This window comes from Giraffa tippelskirchi, chromosome 2 (assembly GCF_054371585.1).
Source record: "Giraffa tippelskirchi isolate mGirTip1 chromosome 2, T2T-mGirTip1v1.2.pri, whole genome shotgun sequence".
In the NCBI taxonomy this organism is placed as follows: domain Eukaryota; kingdom Metazoa; phylum Chordata; class Mammalia; order Artiodactyla; family Giraffidae; genus Giraffa; species Giraffa tippelskirchi.
The window spans coordinates 71,709,690-71,715,689 of record NC_137276.1 but is presented as its reverse complement, the minus strand read 5'-3'; the positions used below and the strand labels follow the sequence as shown (position 1 = coordinate 71,715,689).

General features: G+C 37.1%; 1 long non-coding RNA gene across 1 annotated transcript in view; it reads left to right on the top strand.

Annotated features, from left to right (window-relative positions):
* The first annotated feature begins 874 nt into the window (after positions 1-874).
* The window catches only part of LOC145539770 (uncharacterized), a 63,100-nt gene continuing 57,974 nt past the window's right edge, over positions 875-6,000 (top strand). Inside the window, exon 1 of the long non-coding RNA XR_014077944.1 lies at positions 875-1,082. This is a non-coding gene — a long non-coding RNA (uncharacterized LOC145539770). The remainder of the gene's footprint in view (positions 1,083-6,000) is intronic.

Here is a 6,000-nt window from a genome sequence, read left to right as displayed (position 1 = left end):
AAACTAGAAAATCTTCCCTTCCTGGGGGCTTTGTATATACTGTTCCCTCTGCCTTGAGTACCCTTGTCCCCTCCGCCATTATCTTTAAACCTAATTTTTCAAGTGGCTAGTCCCTGTCATCATTAAGTTCTTGTACTGTTTTTATGTTGGGGAACAGAACAAAGGGAGTCTGTAATATTGTGGCTCGGGGCTTTCCTTGTGGCTCAGCTGGTAAAGAATCCACTTGCAACGCAGGAGACCTGGGTTTGATTCCTGGGTTGGGAAGATCCCCTTGAGAAGGGAAAGGCTACCGCCTCCAGCATTCTGGCCTGGAGAATTCCAGGGACTGTATAGTCCTTGGGGTCACAAAGAGCCGGACAGGACTGAGTGAATTTCACTTTTTCTTTTAGGGGCTTCCCTGGTGGCTCACTCAGTAAAGAGTCTGCCTGAAATGTGGGAGACCCAGATTCAATCCCTGGGTCAGAAAGATCCCCTGGAGAAGGAAATGGCAACCCACTCCGATATTCTTGCCTGGAAAATCCCGTGGATGGAGGAGCCTGGCGGGCTACAGTCCATGGGGTTGCAAAGAATCGGACACGACTGAGTGACTAACACACAATAATATGAAAGTTTACTTATTTTTCATGTGAGAACCCAGAGACAGATTGGTGATCCAGGTTTGGTAGGTGACTCAGGAATTTTCACACATGACTTATGTTTCTAAGTTCCAGAGTGTACCATCTTTCAACCAGTTGACAGGAAAAAAAGATGAAGGGAATATATGTTCAACTGTACTGTATTGTGCACCTGAAATTTTGTTGAGAGGGTAGATCTCATGTTGGGTTCTTAAATAGAACAATACTCAGAACTGGCACAGATTCCTTCAGCTCACATCACAGTGGCCAGAATTTAGTCACTTGGTTATACTTAGCTGCCAAGGAACCTGAGAAATAGAATATTTAATTGGGGGAAACATGGCCCTAATTAAGACAACATTTAAATGGAAAAGAAGAAGACCAATTATTGAGCAAATAATAGTCTAGCATAGGATCTGGTTGAGATACCATCTTTAGAGCAAATCCTTCTTGGATCACTGTATCTAAGTAAGTCTCTTACGTTAGTTTTCTTTATCACTGAATCTTGTAGGCTTTCTTTACAGAAACTCTAACATTTTACGTTACATTCATGATATTTAAAAATTCATGTTGTTTAAGCCTTAAGCTCCTTGAAAGTAGCACTGTGTTTGTTTTCCATTATATCCTTCATTCCTATATGCCTAGAATATGTGACATGTGAAAGTCATATTTGACACAAATGAGACCATTGAACAAATGAATAGAAATCCAAATCTCCAGACAGATAACATCTCAAATCAGATGGATTTATTGACTGAAAATTTGAGCTATTCATAGGGGAATCAACAAAGTTAACTTTAGAATGACGAGGCAATTTCCCTAGTTCAGTGGTATCTAAAGTGTTGATCAACTCTCTATTGAGAGTAGCTTACAAAATCCATTTACTGAGTCATAACCAGTATAAAACTTTAATTACAGTTTTATGTATATGTGAATGTGTGTATTCACTCTGGGTCTCAAGGTAGAATGTAATTATTACTATGAATGATGTGAATAAAAATAAAATGCCCTACCTAGCGCACTTTAGAAGATTAGGCTCAAGGGCAAGGCAGATATGGGAGAAAAGAGTTGATTCTTATAGAGCTTAATGTGACCTACCTCACAGGCTAACAAAATGACATCAAATGGTGACTCATCTCTTCACCAATTCCATGATTTTCAATTGCATCTTTTCTAGCAATGTACTATCAAAGTATGTTTCAAAGAAGAGAAGGGTGTGTTTCAAAGCATTGTTTCATCTTATCAATCATAGTGGGCAATTATCTAAAGTATGAAAACTTCAAAAATAACTTTGAATGAGAGTTCAACTTGAGAACATCTTTTTATTTTTTGAAACTCAGATACACCTAGGGAACTCGTGTACTTGCTCCAGTGTTTTGTCCTATTTAATTGATCAGTAGTCTTTTCTGATGTGCCTGCCTGTGAGGATCTGGTGTTTTATTTAGAGCAAAGGTTAGTTGTCTCCTTTGAGCATTTTGTGTGAATGCGATTTTGCTATTTTTTGACTTCCTATACTGGTAATAGAATTTTTTCCCCTTTCTCACTTCCTTTCTTACTAGATGACTCTCAAGTGAAAGTAGTATTTATCTATTGACTTTATTAAGATTTTCGTCTTGTATTTTACTCTCTTTTTAAAATCAATATAGTGTTTTTCTTCCGATTCCATCAATTTTCACATGAGATTTATCAACTCCCAAGTACTTAAAAAAAAAAAATGTGTTCATAGACAATATCAGAGCCAGAAGTAAGAGAGACAGCAAGCCAGATGAAAGCTGTTTTAACTTGTCTAACTTAGCCTTGGAAATCAAAAAATGTCGTCTTAGCTTCATTCAATGTTTTTCAGAAGCAAGTCACTAAAAGCAGTCTATATTCAAGAGAAAGGAGATTGGAAACCACCGTTTTATGAAGGGAATGTCAGAGAATTTACAGATAGCTCTTAAAACCACCACAGTCTGCTCTTTGGTCACAAATTATTTGTATTCTTCTGACACCAAAATATACTCACCTCCGCCCAAGACCTCCCAGAAATCTTAATGTGATTTCAGGCTCAACATTAAGGTCATCCAAATCAGATCCAGGTACAGATGAGACTAAATTCTGTACATCCTTGAAATCAGCTTTTTGGAGTTCCTCTCCATCTGAAAAGCTGAGCCCTTGAGACAAGTTATCTTTCCTCCATACACTCAGTGTATTTTGGTGGAACAGCCATGGTAGAACTTCTGTAGACCCTTCTGTTCAAATAGAGGAGAATGAGAAGCAAACAAGAATTCCTGGTCTAAAATCCTGTTCATGCCATGTTGTCAGTTCCTTGATCAGAACTCAGTCCTGGTACCTAGGAATGACTCTCCACAATTTGGTTCTGCACCCTGAGACATTTTTCCTTCTCCATAGGAAATGGCTGGTGTTTGCAGCTGAACAGTTTACTTAGTCTGTTTACGCCATTATTATCAGAACTTTATGGGAATCTTGTTGGAGTCACTCCATTGGACAAAAATTACATTCACAAATCTACTGACATAAGCCTTATCCACCTTGGTCCTCGCATAAGGCAGCTATAGGAAAATATGTTTAAGACTATTAGAAACCCTATTATTTTATGAAGAGGATGCACAAAGCATGTTCTTAAGATAATTGGAGGGGCTGTATGTTTCTCTGTGAGGCACCCATCTTAAATTTCCCAAGATTCTAAAGTCACACTTGGCTGTATCTTTAGATCACTTTTTATAACATCAGGAATTGATCATTTCTAGAAAGTCATTTCTTAATTTTAGCATCATTTGACATCTGAGAGACTAAAAAACAATTTTATTTTCAAATACAGAAAGTCCTAGCTCCCTTACATATATTTAATAGTTACTTCATTGCTTTACCTCTATCCTCCCATGCTTTACTAAAGGCTACACACACACACACACACACACACACACACACACACACACACACACACACACACACACACACATCCCATACAGAGAGAGAGTCAGGTTACACCTTCAAATCCCTTAGCTGATCATCTACTTCGTTAGGTACACATTTTCTATTTTCCAGTTTACTGTAGGCAACAATGTTGCTAAATTTCTTATGACTACAAAACTGAACATTTTCCTCCAACTTTCATAGCATTTTTTAAAACTTCTTTTAAACTCTCATAAACAGCCTCTTGGTTCACCAGGCTTTGGCTAACAGTCTAAGTTATTCCAGATTCTTCCTCTAGTTCCAAAGCCTCTCATTTTAGATTTTATTTTAGCAGCACTCCATTTTTGAAACCAAAACCCAGTCGTTTAAAATAAAAATAAAAAATTTATTTTTGCCCACGTATCTGCAAGTTGGGCAAAACCTAGTGGAGTAACACACTTTCCTATACTCAGTGTCAGCTTGGGTAGCTGGAAAGCTGGGGCTGAAGTCAGCTGAAAGCTCACTCACTCACATGTATGGCACTAGATTTGGCAGGATTCAGCCATCAGGGGCTGGAACAGCTGGGAATCTCCAGACATCTCTCTCTCCTCAAGTGGACTCTTCATCTGGTTTCTTCAGTATGGCAGATTTAATGTTTATATACTTTTTCCATGGCAGCTTAGGACTTCATAGGCACAAATCTCAAGAGAGACAGAGTCAAGGAGAAATTGTATCACTGTGTCATCACTTATAACCTAGCTTCAATAATCATATAAGGTCATTTCTACCACAATTCTGCTCAATAGAAACAAAGTGAGGGGACTTAGATTTAACTTTTAATGGGAATAATGTCAAATAATTTGCAGATAATATTTAAAACTATCATATTACTATTTATTATCCCTACTTTTATAGGTGAGGAGACTGAGGAGTAGAGAGATTAAGAAACTTGCCCACTGTTACACAGCCTGCAAGGGTCAGAGCCAGGTTTAACCCAGTGCCTCATCCAGAATTAATTCTCTGGAATTATACTCTTTATTATTCTGTTGTGTTCCCATGATTATCAGGGTCAGTTTGACTGTGGACCCTATGAGGATCCTATTCCTGGCTTTGGTCATAACATTGCCTCTAATATTAAACTTCAAATGCTTTCCTCGGCCTGCAACTGCAGCAATGAGTAACCCACAACTTGTAATCTTCCCATATTCCTATGTGACCATCATTACTTATTATAGTTGTCTCTGCCCATCAAGGAAGGGTGAGTTCGAAACCAGATAGATCACTTCACCTAATACATTTGTTAGGCATTACTTCCGTGCTAAGGGTTTTGCAATTACGAGACACTTGATAATGTACAAAAGACAGTATCTGATTTCAGGGAACTCATAATCTAATGAAAGAGGTAACTTACAATAAGTAAATGGCTAAATAGAGTGGTTAAATATAATAGGAGACATATGTGCAAAGTATAAAGGAAACGTGAGCAAATTAATTCTACACTGAGTCTTAGAATGCTTACCAGAAAAGGGAATCTCTAAACTGGGATTTATCAATAATACTTGAATAGGTATTTACTGGGTAGTCTGGAGGGGGAAAGGGCCTTTCAGATGGAAGAAAGAGTATGTACAAAAGAATAGAGATGTAGTAACAGTATGGTATGTTTGTTATAAAGTTCTATTGCTCAGAATTTAGGGCCTAATGCTGAATATGTTGTTAGTGAAATATTTGTTAATTTAATGACTGCTAAGAGTGAAACATTACATAATTTACTCATTGGTCCCAACAGTTTTTTGATGTAGTGTTCAGGATTTTCTGTCTATAAGTTCCTGTCATATGCAAATTGTCCCTGTCATCTGCAATTGTCTGTAAAGAGACAGTTTGCTTCTTCCTTTCTGATTTGGATGGCTTTTATTTCTGGCCTAATTGCTACGGCTAAGAATTCTGTATGTGCTATGTTGAATAGGACTGGTGAGAGTAGGCACTCTTGTCTGGTTTTTGATCTTAGAAGAAAAGCTACCAACCTTTCACCATTGACTATGATGTTAGCTATGGAGTCATCATATATGGCCTTTATTATGTTCAGTTATTTTCCTCCTATATCCAATTTGTTGAGTTTTTCTCTTGAAAGATGTTGAATTTTGTCAGATGCTCTTTCTGTATCTATTAAGTTGATCATATGATTTAAAATTTTTTATTTGTTTTCTTCCAGTTTTATTGAGATATAATTGACATATAGCATTGTACAAGTTTATGGTGTACAGCATAATAACTTGACTTGTATAGCTCATAAAATGATACCACAAAAGTTTAATGACCATCTCTAATCTCTTATAGATTCAAAACAGAAGAAAATATTTTGTGATGAAAACTCTAGGGTTTACTCTTATAGTAGTGTTAATTATATTATGTTGTACATTACATCTCTGATGCTTGTTTATCTTGTAACTGGAAATTTATACCTTTTAAACACCTTCATCTTATTTTCCATTCC